The sequence below is a fragment of the Nelumbo lutea genome, chromosome 6, assembly GCF_056320005.1.
Source record: "Nelumbo lutea isolate HS-2025 chromosome 6, American lotus-T2T, whole genome shotgun sequence".
In the NCBI taxonomy this organism is placed as follows: domain Eukaryota; kingdom Viridiplantae; phylum Streptophyta; class Magnoliopsida; order Proteales; family Nelumbonaceae; genus Nelumbo; species Nelumbo lutea.
The window spans coordinates 56,197,230-56,212,424 of NC_142689.1; the positions used below are offsets into that span (position 1 = coordinate 56,197,230).

A 15,195-nucleotide genomic window follows, 5' to 3' on the forward strand; every position below is an offset into this window, starting at 1 on the left:
TTAGGAGCTGATCCCTTTAAGTCTATAAAAGGAAGAGGGGGCGGCAGCCTTTATCAATCACAAGCAACAGATAGTCTTGTCTTCAGAGCTGAAATCACAGAAGAGAGAATTCTGCACCCTGCAAATACTCTCTTGCCGCCTCCTTCCTGCAACCGCCGCCTACAGCAGTTCGATCTCCAGTTCTTGGGAGAAATCAAGATAGGATCTTGATTCCAATCTTTTGGAGAAAAGATTGGTGGGAGTTGTATTCAGAAGCCGTCCAGGTGATTCTTGAGAAGGAACAAGTTCTTTTGGAAGAACACTGCTGATTCTGCTCCACCCTGCACTGCGCCATCTTCAGTGGGAGCAGATTTTGGATCTTTTCTTGGGCGTGAACACCTCAATTGAGAGATATTATTTCTCTGTATCAAGTATTATCTCTTCCTACTCCTTTTGGTTCAATTCTGGTTCAGTTTATGGTTCAAGAATGATCCTTGCAAATGTGATTTTCTAAATAGGGAATTTGATTCCTAGTTGAAGGGAGAGAAAATTTTTTTGAAATTCACCCCCTTATTCCGCAATCTTTGGGCGTCCATGTGATGGATTTCCTATCCCTTCAGGAAGAAGGGGGAATAGCACTTTCATTCTGATGTGGCTCTTGTGCCATTGCTCGCGCGACTGTTCTGGTGATTATACGCCGTGTCGTGAACTTAGGATTCCCAACAGTGTTTCTTCCTCTCTGGTCATCAAAACTTGATTAGTAAATTTCTCCCTTTTTATTTTTTATCTTTTTATTTACTTCTTATTTTCCATTTTTTATTTTTTTGGATTTTCTTCCAATCAAATTTCCGTTTTTTTTGGATTTCTAGGTTTTCCTATTTTTATAACTTGTAGTTTTCACCCCCTTCCTTTTTTTCTTTGTTCTTGAATTTTCTCCTTTTTTGTATCTTGGACTTTTTTATTATTTTTTTATATTTTTTTAATTTAGCTCCCTTTTGATTTTTTTTTATTTTGGATTTTCCCTTTTTTTGTTTTCGATTTTTCTCTTTTTTTATTATGGACTTTTTTTTCATTTTCGGTTTCTTATTTTGGATTTTCCTTTCATTTTTCTTTTTTTTCTTTTTTTTTTATTTTCTAATCCTTTTTAATTTCCTTCCATTTTTTTATTTCAAACTTTCCATTTTTATATTTTGGTTTCTTTCTTTTTTGTAGTTTGTATTTTTCCTTTTTTTATTGATTTTGGATTTTCTCTCTTGTTTGATTAATTCTGAAATTTCCCCTTTTTATTTGATTTTTTTATTTTCTCTTTTTTGTATTTTGGATTTTTGTTATTATTTTTTATTTTCCTTTTCTTTGGTTTTTCTCTTTTTTCTTCTTTTTTTCTGCACATCGAATTTTTTATCTTTTTTTTTTTTGAATTTTGGTTTTTCTCTTTTTTCTTTATTTTGGATATTTCTTCCTTTTCTTTCTTTTTGATTTTGCATTTTCCCATTTTTTATTTTATATATCCCCATTTGTTATTTTGTATATTTCCATTTTTGCATTATTTACCTTTTTTTGTATTTTGCATTTTTTTATTTTTTATTGATTTTGGAATTTCCCCTTTTTATTTGATTTTATATTTTTTGTATCTTTTTCTCTCTTTCTTTTTATTTTGGATTTTTCTCTTCTCTTTTTTTTTTTGGATTTTCTCTCTTTTTTTTAGATTTCTGGATTTCCCATTTTTTATAATTTTCTATTTTTTTGTAGTTTTAACCTTTTTTGGCTTTTCTCCTTTCTCTTTTTTTTTAATATTCCAATTTTCTGTTTTACTTTTTTTAATTTACCCCTTTTTTGAATTTCTTTTCTTTCTATGTTTGTTTTTTTTTCTTTTTTTGCAATTTTTTCTTTTCCGTCCTTTTCCTATTTTTCTTTTTCTTTTTTGAATTCTCCTCCTTTTGATGATTTTTTTGTTTTAAATTTTTCTCTTTTTTATTATATATATTTTTTGAATTTTGCTCTTTATTTTGGATTTACCTTTTTGATTTTTTTTGGTTGACCCTAGAGTCTAGGCTAAATGATGCGCATGGGGCATGGGTTTAAGGTTTGTGATATCTAGATCACGGTTGAAAGGCCACTAGTCTTCAAACCTCCACCCATATGGGCTTCTTAGGTTGGTGACTAGCTGAGAGCTTTCCACCAGTCTCATCGGGTGCCTAGTCCCGATAGCCCATGTGTACCAGACTCTCTCCTGATAGAATAATAAGGTTCTAAATTCTAACATTGATGTGTAAATATAAACAATGATATATCAACAAACATATACAGCAAATAATGGAAAGAACCCAAATGAGAAAGGTTTTGGTATAAACATTAGTACCAATATGTCACAAGACTCACAACCATAACAAATAATAAAAGAAAAAAGAATCCGAAGCACCACTTCAAATATTGACAAAACAATCGAAGGAACTCAAAATTTCTGATTTCAAGGCAATGCTTATCTTCAATGACAATTCTTCCTTTTATATATATTTTGTTATTCTCTCTTTTGTTAAAAAGAAAAGAAAAAAGAAAGCCAATTCAAAAAGTTGGGGAGACACGAAGGGAAGAATTTATTATTTGAAGACACAAAGTAGTCCCAACATACATTCGAGTGGGACTTTACGGTAGAGGAACATAAGGCTGATACTGTAGAGAACCTACCTAAAACTAGAAACACCCACAACTTGCTACAAACTCTCTCTCTTCCCCATTGAAGCTTTGAGGACATCCACAACCTTGACGCCTGACCTAACCATGCTCTTCATCTAAACTAGATTTTTTTTTTTATCCTACGTGACAATTGGCGCTGGGGGAAAGATCGAGTCATGGAGGTTCATCTCCGTCAGCCTTAACCAGCCAAAAAGTCAATCTCCTGATTCAAACCCGGCCTAAAAAAAAGACACGACTTCAGGTCCAAATCAAAGCCACAAAATCCCAGTCCAGAATGAGACAGTACAACCAATTCCAAGAGCTTAAAGAAAGAACATAAATTAGCCTACCATTCACAAGTTGGAAAAGAAATAGTGCAAAACACAATTTACATCCTCCACCCTTTCTAAAGCGGCTTAGCCTTGGAACCATACTCAACTACTCAAGTCCTAATCCCAAGTCTGATGGTATGCTTACATAGGGAAACACAGTTCACAAATACAAGCAAAAGATCAGCTTCAATTCAAAATTAGTCTCAGAGGTTACACATCAGACCTTGCATCCTTAACCAAAGAAATCAAGGGAATGTTAGACAGTTTTTGTATGCCCTTAGCTTCAATCTGAGTTGATGTGCTTTTGTTATTTAGTGGAAATAAATAAAATGCATGTTTGATTCATGTTGTTTGGTTTAATTCTGTGTAAAACCCTAAAACTGGACATTTATAGAGACTCGTGTTAGTTTTAAATGTTCACAGCCGTTGGATAAGTCTAGGGAGATTTATCCTGCCAAGGCTGATACTGGTGTGCCACCAAGTGTTGGGATGGCCTGTCTCAGCCACCAGGGTAAGACCCGAGGCACATGCAGTATGGGATTACTTGAATCCTTGAATCGGACCAGATTTCCAGTATTGCCCTGGACCTTGGAGATAGATGGGCAAAACTGGAAAGTTACACCTGACCCCTAGACTCGATTATGACATTTCACTAGGTGTTGGATCAGGCTGCCTTTGATATGCCAATCAGTGAGATCCTTAGCGGGGATCAAAACCTGGGTATGTTGGGGCAGTTTGAGAATTCATCTGAGTGGGTGATCATAGTGACAGAATCAGCCACTTTGTCGGACAAAGGGTAATAATCGGGAATGCACTCTCTCTGATGGAAACCAAACTGCCGGTAGTTGATTTCAATCGTTGGAATTTTGTTTTGCAAAATTAATATATTTATATATATATAAATATATATATATATATATGTACGGTTTCAAATTGTTTGCAAATGGTTTTAATTCCCGGGATCCATGTGAGAGGAGAGTGCGGCACTGTTCCTTGTAGCCGAGGGAGAGGTCCTTTCTTGTCGGGCAGTGCTTGATCATTAAGGGCTGAGAGGTTAAGTGTAAGACCATTGAGGATAATACCTGATGGGCTAATCTTGCACCTGCCCACAGTCCCTGGGTTTTTATAAGATGGCTTGGCCCAGGGACCACTTAATGTAAGTGTTGGGCCCATAGGGTCCATATGATGGACTCAAGGGGTTCATTGAGTTTTTCAGTGAATTCGGCTGGGCCTTGTATTAAAGGCTGGGCCGAACCCATGTGGCTGGTGTGTAGATCAATGCTTGGGTCCCACGCCATACAAAGAAGCCCAACTGGGCAGCAGATTGGAAAGTAATTAGACACTGAACACTTAATGGGACAGAAGCCCATTTCGAGGTGGGCTGATATGATCACCCATCCTTGGGGCGAATCTAAGATTAATGTTAGTAAAAGGATTGGGCCTTTAGCCTTATCCACTCTTGGAGACCAAATTCAAATTAGATTTGAATCTGGTAACCTCCTGTTAAGATCAGGAGTAAGCTAACTTTATCTGCAGATAGGATTAAGATTATCCCCTATCCAAATACTGATTTGGATTGGGATAACTCCTAATTAGGAGGATTCTTAATCAAGAAGAAAGGAGGAGAAACCCTAACCAAGAAGGAAAAATATCAGATTTCGAACCACCTTGAAGAGATATAGGATATCTCCTGCGAATTGAGATAGGATCTCATTCATACTCCAGAAAAAGAAAAAGGCAGTTCACCCTTTTCGCCTTTTGGATTTCTCCTCCTGCCGCTGCCATCTGTTTTTGCAAGATTAGATCTTCGCAGAAAAAGAAAGTCAAGAAATCTGTTCTTGACATTAGTCTTGCAACAAAGACTAAAAGGATTCAGTGTTTAGTGTTTCCAGAGGATTCTTGTGAAGGATCCAGTGTGTAGGACGCACCCTGCTGGTTCTGTTCCATCCACAGCTGTGTCATCTTCAGCAGGAACGGATCTTGGAGCATTCTTTGGGCGTGAACACCAACTTTGGGAGATACTGTTTCTCCGGATCAGGTATATTCCTCCCATTTATCTTTTGGTACAGATCTGGTTTGATTATAGTTCAAGTAGGATCCTTGAATATTGTATTCTAAATTTAGGGAATATGATTCCCAGTTGGGAGAAGGTAGAAAATTTTTGAAATTCGCCCACCCATTCCGCAACCTTTATGGCGTCCATTAGATGGATCCTACCCTTCTTTCAGGGAACTAGTCTAAGAGCTACCATAGACCTTGGGAAACGGCCTCAAACTCAGACTTGTAGGTATAAAGAAACGTTTAGACACGAGTTCACACGTCACACCTAAAAAGATTCATTTAAAACTTCAATACAAGAAAATGCATAACCTGGGCTGCAATGATACAGCAACTAAAACATGATTGGTAAACCAAATGCTCCCAAATCGAAGTTTTCATGAAAATGACACACTTGCCGAAGACCTCAAAACAGGCATGAGAATGTCAACACGTGCCCCATCACCTGCCAGTCTAAACATGTATCAGAAATGGGAAGGAAATTAGCACCAATGTCACAGCAGATTACTGGATGGAACAAATTTACATAAATCACAGAGTTCTGAAATGAAACATCCCAAAACAGCCCCAAAACACAGCCTACGATAAAAATTTATGTGAATCTACTTTTTTCCCTTTTTCTCTTTTTTTTTTCTTTTTTTTTTTTTTTTGAAACAGTAAAACAGCAAATGCTAGCTAGCAAGATTAACATGCACCTAGGCTCCTAACTTGGTAATTTCTACTGTAATCCAAAACCACAAACATCCTTTCTCAAACAAACTCCAAAACCAGGACCAACTTGTTTTATTCGAAAAGTAAAGCAAGAGAGAAAAATAATTATAACAATCAGCTTATATTTTACCTCAACACCGGTCTGGAGATCTTTCATGAGCTAAAGTAATGGTGACTGAGGGAAAACTTTCTGAATTCAAAAACAGAGACATGACTTCTGCATATTACCAGTCGTCATACACGAATGCAGCAACAGGCCTCGTACTGCTAATCATTATGGGCACTAGCTAACTCCAAGACACACAGAAGGCCAATGTGTTCCAAGGTCATGTTTAGCCAAATCCAAAATGCGAGCAAATTCAAAAGGATAGCTCCAGACTTGAGTCCATTAGTTCTATCTAGCACACAACACACTCAAAGAGAAACTACGGCTAGGCCTGCATTAAATTTTCATATCTAAATGCTACAACATATAAGTTCTTCTTCCAGATCAGAATCTGAAACTCAAACATAGGTAATTAAGTGACAAACATCGAGCTAAACTTTACAAATCATTTAGGATTAACAGTGACTCCATACCAATAAGCTAGGACAAAGCCAATCTGGGGAAGCTGAGAGAGAGGGAAGGGCTTAGGCACCCCTCTCTCTTGTCAGTGTGAGTGCTGATTTCCCTATCTTCCTTTGGATTTTATGTGAGAAGCCGGGTTCTCAGTGATTTGAGAGGATTCAAGAGCTTCTCTCTTCTCCTCCAAACCAACCCCCTTCTGGATGCAAGGGTCTGAGCAAAAGGATGAATTCTCACCCCTTTTCTATTAGACCCCCACCTTCGGACTCAGCTGGTTGGTTCATAGGGTGAAAAAAAACGCATCAAGTCCTCTCGGATGCTGAGGAAGGTTCTCACATTCAACTCGAACTTTACACAAACACCAAATTAGCACAAGTATTAATAGAGAAAGGTTTCGTATAAAGCTAAAGGAGATGGCATAAAATGTTTTTGTTAGACAGTTTTGTATGCCCTTACTCCAATCAGTTTGATGTACTTATGACATTTATTGTAAATGAATAAAGTACATATTTGATTCATGTTCCTGGGGTGTGTTTCTATGTAATACCCTTAAACCGGACACTTATGAGACTCGTGTTAGTTCAGAACGTTCACAGCCAATGGGTCAGTATGGGGAGACCTATCCTGACAAGGCTGAGAATGATGTGCCGCCAAATCGGTTGAGGTGGCCAGTCACTGCCACCAGGGTGAAACCCGAGGGAGGGAGCTGATTCAGATCTGGAAACCTCCTAATAGGATTAAGAGGGAATTGATCTAACCTGCAGATAAGATAAGGGTCCACCCTTATCACTTAAAGGGAATTCTGATCCAAATATGATTTGGATCAGCTAATCCTAATAGGATTAGGAGATGGTCCCTTTAAGGTTATAAAAGGAGGAGGGGGCGGAAACCTTTTGACACACTTCACATCCTGTCTTCAGAGCTGAAATCACAGAAGAGAGAATTCAACTTTACTGCACTAAATCTCTCTTGTCGCCTCCTTCCTGCTGCCGCCATATCTGCCAGTTCAATCTCCTATTCTCAGTGGGAGTGATCAAGATCAGATCTTGATATCAGTTTCTTGTGAATGGACTTGAAGATTTGAGGTTGTCCATATCTGCCGCCATATCTGCGGATGGTTATTCTGCCTTCTTTAGTATTATGATTACTATTAAAAAAATAATAGATTCATCGCATATGGGAACTGGAGAACGGTCTCTATGTTCTACATCTTTCTCTAAAAACTAACATAACCGAAACTACGTTGGCTGAAATCCCCAAGAAGAGAGCCCATAATACAGTTAATCCCACGTGCTTGTGGCATTACCGACTTGGCCATATCGGTGTTGACCGAATCAGAAGGTTGGTAAAGGATGGTCCTTTGGATTTTCTAACTATAGAAGATCTTCCCACTTATGAGCCTTGCTTACAAGGCAAGATGACAAAACAGTCATTTAACGGTAAGCCTGAAAGATGTACATGCACACTTGACCTTATACATAGTGATGTGTGTGGTCCCCTGAGTGTTAGGACATGGAATCAACACGTGTATTTCATCACCTTCACCGATGATTTTTCATGTTATGGTTATGTGTATCTAATGACACACAAGTCAGAATCCTTTGCAAAGTTCAAAGAGTTCAGACAAGAGGTCGAGAAATAGTTAGGGAGAGAAATTAAAGCCATTCGACCAGATCGAGGTGGCGAGTATCTCTCTGACGAATTCAGGGACTACCTAAAGGACAATGGGATAATATCACAATTAGCTCCTCCTGCTACACCACAACTTAATGGTGTCTCAGAGAGGAGGAATATGACCTTATTGGATAAGGTCCAGTCACTTCTCATACACTTAGAGTTACCCATATCCTTTTGAGGTTACACATTAGAGACTGCGATTTATGTGCTGAATCAGGTTCCAACCAAAATCTCAGAGATGAACAAATGGGAATGGAACATAGATTAAAAGCCATATCTATGTAGGTAACATGAATCAAACTAAGGTTGTGGACTAATGATTTTGCTATTTTATCAGAAAATGGCAAACGGTCAATTTGCAAAGCTTCTAGACGATAACAAGCTAAAGGGCCCAAACTATTCCGACTGGTACAGAAATCTTATGCTGGTCCTAACTTCCGAAAAGTTAGACAAGGTAGTGAAAAATTCTGCACCAGAACGTCCGGGTGATAAGGCTTCTGAGGCCCGGAGGAGGGACTACCAAGAGTGGAAGGATAAGAACTCCCTAGCCCGCTGCTTTGTCGTTGCCTCATTAGACAACTCAATACAGAGGCAGTTCGATCAGATCAACTAGCCAAGGACATATTGGACAGTCTAAGAACAATGTATGAAGAGCAGAACCGTTCTACTCGACAGAAGGTCCTGAAATTGTTCATGACCGCGCAGATGACCAAAGGGCAGAAAGTTCATGATCATTGTCTTCGGATGATGGGTTACATTAACGAACTCGAAGCTCTTGGATCCGGGCTAGATCTTGGCACGCAAGTGGATGCCATCCTCAATTCTTTGCCCTCTTCCTTCAATGCGTTCACAATGAACTACAATATGAATAAGCTGAATGTCAGCGTCCAGGAACTCAGCAATATGTTGCAGAGAGCCGAGGATCTACTCAAGAAGGATGAGCCTGTGGTTATGCTTGCTGAAGCTAACAAATCGGGCAAGAAAAAGAGAAAGGCAAAGAAGCCTCAGAAGAAGACTACCAATCCTAAGAAGCAGAAGAAGAACAAGGCATCTGATGTCTGTCACTTCTGCAAGCAGACCGGCCACTGGAAGAGGAATTGTCCTGCCTACCTGGAATCTAAGAAAGGTAACATCGAAACTTGTGTCATAGAAACTAACATGTTAGTTACTTCTGTGTCCTGGTGTGTTGACTCCGGGGCTTCAACTCATGCGTGTAACTCACTGCAGGGGTTCAAAGTTAGCAGAAGGTTGAGTGAAGGTGAAGTGACATTATTCTTGGGAACAACTGCAAGTGTTGCAGCAGCGGCAATAGGAACCGTAGAATTAGTTTTTAAAGAAGGAATGCTTGTACTTAAAGATTGTCTTTATGTACAGAACTTGAGAAGAAATTTAATTTCTGTTTCAAAACTGTGTGCTGATGGATATACTGTTTATTTTAGTAATGTGATTACTGTTAAATGGAATATTAAATTCATCGCATGCGGGGAACAAGAGAACGGTCTCTATGTTCTACATCCTTCTCTGGAAACTAACTTAACCGAAACTACGTAGGTCGAAAATCCCAAGAAAAGGAATCGTGATACAGTAAGTCCCACGTGCCTCTGGCATTACCGACTTGGCCATATCGGTATTGACCGAATCACAAGGTTGGTAAAGGATGGTCCTTTGGATTTTCTAACTGTAGAAAATCTTCCCACTTGTGAACCTTGCCTTCAAGGTAAGATGTCTAAGCGGCCATTTGACGGTAAGCCTGAAAGATCTGAAAGCACACTTGACCTAATACATACTGATGTATGTGGTCCCCTGAGTGTTAGGACATGGAACCAACACGTGTACTTCATCACCTTTTCAGATGATTTTTCACGATATGGTTACGTGTACCTAATGAGACATAAGTCCGAATCATTTGAAAAGTGTTGTTGTGGCTCATTGTGACACTAGCAAGTGCACTAGCCGTTCAAGTAATAAAGTAGTGAGTGAAGTATCGTTCCCACGAGGATTTAGGAAACAATTACCAATACTAAATTGAGCACTTCTTATCTGATCAACAAATAAATCAAAACTCTAATGAAAGCTAAGAAATCCTAAATTAAAATCTATCTAAATCATTGGCCCAATTGCCTTCAATTCAGGTTAGAAGAGTAAGCAGTAAATGTCAATCTCAGAATTCAGCAATCTATCAATTTGGATCATTCGAATGAATCATGATTGAGCCTTGGTTTGGTGAAACCCCAAGGTCATGAACAGCCTCTCTCAAGTGCATGTTCATCCTATGCATGAGTGACGGTTCTTCTATCTCTAGCAAGAATCTAATCCCCATGCATGCATTTCTTCAAACACTTCTAAGGCATCAATTCAAATCTGAATTGATCACCAACTGAATTGTGCAAGTTATCTCTAACCTTGCACTCAATTCAGTTCTTGAATAGTAGATCTGAATTCCTAGAGTCTCTCTCAAGCACTCAAGGAATTCCAAGCTGTAGATTAATTCGCCCAATCTGAAAATTGCAGATCTGAATTCTCTTTCAAGCAATTCAGATCTTGCAATCTCAGATCTGAGAATTCAGATCTGAGTTTTGAAGGTTAGTTGGCCGAATTAATCTACAATCACACCCTTATTCAAGAAACTTCAAATACAATGCATAACCATTTGAATGAATCAAAAAGAATTAGATTGCTGAACTGAAATTTTACAAGCTGAAATACATCAAGGAAGAATGGAAACAAGGAGAAAGAAGAAAGAACATATAACTAAGAAACTGAATTCAAATCAAAAGAGAATGAAACTACAAATGATTTATTACAGAAGATCTTTGAATCACAAACTCTCAATTCGAACTCACCTTCTTCTTCTAGCTTGCTTGTCTTGAACTTCCTTCAGCCCTTCTTCTTCTTCTTCCTTGCGCCTAGCCTTCTTCTCTTCTCTTCTCTCAAGGTGGCCGAACCTCTAAGAGTGGGAGAGCCTTCCTCTCAAGCAATTGAACACTTTCTCCCCTCCTAGAGGCCTCCTTATATAGTTTTTCAAGGGGGCTCTTGCCCCTTCTTGAAGCCTCTAGAATGGGGTGTATTACACCCCTCATGAACCTTCTAGAGTGCTCCCTCCTTCTCTTCAAGAAACTCCTAGAAGTTGCCGCCCCTATCTCCCTTTGGGCTGCTATTTGGGCTACAACTTAGCTTGCTTTTGAGCTCATGTGGGCTACACTCTAGGCTGTTATTTGGGCTAAAAATGGGCCTTCCTTGCTGGGCCGAATTCTCCTCATAGCTAGGCTTTATTTTCTTGGGTTTTCTCAAGGAATTCACTTGCTCTTTTTGGGCCGAAGTGCTCTCTCTTGCTTCCACGACCGGGCTGGATTGAAATTGGTCTTTTTGAACCTTCTTTTCTTGCCTTTTTCCTTCCTTTTCTTGGATTGATTATCCCTGAACTTATTCTTAGCATTAAGCTAAATTAAGGCAAAAATTAATAAAACCGGCATAAAAATCCATGCTAAAGTCCTCAAAAATTATAGATAAATTGTAAGTTCATCAAATACCCCCACACTTAAGCTTTTCCTTGTCCTCAAGCAAAGACATCAGCCATAAACTTAACATTCCCCCCTTCTGTTCTCACCATTTACCTGGTGAACTTTTTAAGATAGAAATGCATTGAGTAGTCGGGGAACTTTTGTAAGTGCTCAACTCTTATTCTTGTAAATTACCATTTAAGATATGTATCAGATCCGAGGAAAGGAGAATATGAATTTCATCATAGTCTAGCCTTCACTCCTAATTCATATATAAATCAGCTCCTTAATTGTCAAGGTTAATAATCAAATTTCACTAAGTTTCACATCTGTAACTAAATCTCAATGAGAGTTCAACTTTAGAGTGCCCCTTTGAACCTCGGTTGTCACCACAATTACTTATTTCTAAGGGTGAGTGCATTTTATGCTCCATCTCACCTTTTTTTTTTTTTTTTCAGTGTGAGTGCATTTTATGCTCCATCTCACACTTTTTTTTTTTTTTTTTTTTTTTTGGTGTGAGTGCATCTTATGCTCCATCTCACACTGGTCACTTGCTTGAGGTAGGTAAATAGGACTCATGTTCTAAGCTGCTAGTTTTACTATTCAGCTCAGAATAGCGGAGTCAATTTGGGCTTTTGTCCTTCTTTTGCAATTATTGAACCTCAAGAATTAGCACTTCAGATGTGCACTAGCTTTCTTGACCATTAACAATGAAATCAAGGGCTTCCATACACATGAAGGAAGTTAGGGCTAGTCATGCTGAAAGGCATATTCAGCTCCCCTTTTCTCATGCATATATCAAATTGGGTCATTCACAAGAATAAAAACTTAACAAGTACATCAGTCTCCCTCAACTCATTGAATTCCTTCTTAAAAAATCATCAAATAAATAGTAATGAACTTGAGGGGTTCAAGTCTTTTTTTTTTGGTTATGTCATTGCCTGCATATGTGTGTTGGGGTGAATGAGGTGCATGGTTTCAGCCCCCATACCCTAGCCTCGGGCTCACTCCCCCACACTTAAGATGAACATTGTCCTCAATGTTCGTAGTGTTAGGCAATAACAATAAAACTAGCAAGAGCATCATCAAGTAATAGGAGGTATTTAGAGGACTTCCCTGAAGATCATTCTTAAATTCTGCAATATGTTGTCGGTGGAAAACTTCTTCTGCTAGAAATCACTTGCAAACTAGAAGAGGAGATCAGTATCGTTATTCAATTAAATTCTAAGAAAAACTAACTAAACTTAAATGCTATGAAAAATAAAAACAAAAAGCAAGTAAGACAGTTTATGACTAAGTATCTGAATTGGGAATTCTCCCAACAGCCTCTTGTTCCCTTGGGTTTACCATGGTGTTACTAGGTAAGGTACCCGGAGCCCTTTCTGAAATCATCTGTGCCAGCTGCCCAACCTGAGTTTCCAAGTTCCTTATCGATGTTTCGTTTTTCTGAAATCTATTTTCCGCACTAGCTATGAACATGGTCATCAGCTCCTCCAAGTTAGATTTCGGTTCCGGCTGATAGAAGTTTTGGTGGAAAGGCTTAGGTGCATGCTGATTCAGGTGGCCTCTCCATCCGGGGTTATGGGCATGATGGTACTGATTTCCTGGCTGTCTTGTAAAGTTGCCAACAAAGTCTACTTGTTCTGTGGACTGAAAAGTCTGACTGCCAACTTGGAATTCAGTGCTATCATGGCCTCCCCCACACTTATCATACTGTACATGCATAGCTGCCATCTGCATCTCATCAAATTTTTTGCTAAGTGCTCCTATTTGTGCAGAGAGAGCTGTGTATGTATCCACATTATGAAGGCCATGCTGCTTTCTAACTGGTGTCCTTTCTGAATGCCATTGGTAGTTATTGGCTGCCATCTCCTCGATGAGTGCATGGGCAACCTCGGGAGTCTTATTGTTTATGGAGCCCCCAGCTGCTGCATCTAAGATGGTCTTGTTTGAATCGGTCAAACCATTATAAAATGTTTGCACCTGCAGCCAAATCGGAAGGCCATGGTGAGGAACCCTCCTTAGTAGCTCCTTGTAACGTTCCCATGACTCATAGAGAGATTCCCCCTCTTGCTGGAAAAAAGTAGTGATGTCATTCCTCATTTTAGCAGTTTTAGAAGGGGGAAAATATTTAGAGAGAAAACGACTGGCCATTTCGTCCCATGTGGCTATAGATCCTGCCGGTAATGAGTTCAACCAAGCTTTGGCTTTATCCTTCAAAGAAAATGGGAATAACCTCAGCCGGATGGCATCATCACTTACCCCATTGTGTTTGAAGGTGTCACAGATTTCCAAGAAGTTAGCAATATGGGCATTCGGATCCTCATGGGCCATACCACAAAACTGAACCGTATTTTGTATCATTTGGATTATGGCCGGTTTAATTTTGAAGTTATTGGCAGCAATAGTTGGCCTGATAATGCTGGAGACAGTCCCGGTGAGGGTGGGCTTGGCATAATCCATCATAGTTCTTTGTTCAGCCATTTCTTGTGCTTCTTGTCTGACTTGCTTAGCAGCTCTCAAACGGACACGGAGAGTCCGTTCAATCTCCGGGTCGTAAAGGATCTCTTCCAGTTCAGGTCTGCTTGTCATAAACTGTAAAGGTCAAAGCAATAAAAAGGCCAATATTCACAAAAGAAAATAAATAACTAATCCTATTACAACTGAAAATGTAAAGTGAAGTATTGGAATATACAAACCTACATCCTAAAATAAATAAATGCAGCTAACTAAAAGCATATCAACATTTTATTCAATATACAGAATTCAGTAGCAATTTACAAACAGGTCTGAATTCAGTAATCTCTTAGTAGAACAACAGTTTACAAATTCCTCTTCTTTATATTGCTGAAATCAGGGACAGGATTTAATTACACAGATCTAAACTGCTGAGAGCTGAAATCTCAGTAGCTACTGAGAACAGTAATATACAGTTATGAAATCTTAGCAGCTACTGAGGACAGCCAAGTGCGGATCAGCAGTGATTGTGTTCAGGTCTGAGTTTCATATTAAAAGGCTCTTCTGTGCTACTGAAGGTCAATACACTAAACTGAAGTCAATGTACAAAGGATTGATAGCAATTCAGACATCAGTTCTACACAAAATTGAGATCAGCTCTGAAATCTCAGAAGCCACTGAGAACAACAATAAATATAATAGCAGCTGCTGATAACAGTACAGTTGTGCTCAGGTCTGATTTCCATATTGGAAGGCTACTAAATATCAGATCTGAGCCCACTGTTTTGATGAGCTATGCATCACCAAACACCAGATGGAGTAGCCATACTAAAACTGAGCAATTCAGCAGGATAACCTACTGATATTAGCAATGAAACATGCTATATACAGATCCGCACAAAACCAAAATCAATCAGTAGTAAAAAGATCTGAAATCAGACCTGTATTCACCATGGTGTGGCTGCTGGGATCTTATTTTCTTTTTCTTTTCTTTTTCTATTTTTCCTTTCTTTTCTTTTTTTTTTTTTAAAGGAAGAAAACTAAAACAAAATACAGCAATGCAACCAAAATCTTTTTGGATGAGTGCAGGTCTGATTGATGAATGCAATTCAGATCTGAACTCATTTTGAGATTTATTTATTTATTTATTTATATATATATTTTTTTAGAACCAAAAGAAGAAGAGAAATTTGATTTGCATAAGCTACATTAAAACTGAAACTAAGGATGGAACAATCAAGTA

At 38.7% G+C, this 15,195-nt stretch overlaps 1 non-coding gene across 1 annotated transcript; it reads left to right on the top strand.

Moving 5' to 3' along the window:
* Positions 1-13,494: 13,494 nt before the first annotated feature.
* Positions 13,495-13,601, top strand: LOC148848979 (small nucleolar RNA R71). The gene has a single exon (XR_016101568.1). It is a non-coding gene; the product is annotated as a small nucleolar RNA R71 (small nucleolar RNA).
* Positions 13,602-15,195: the final 1,594 nt, after the last annotated feature.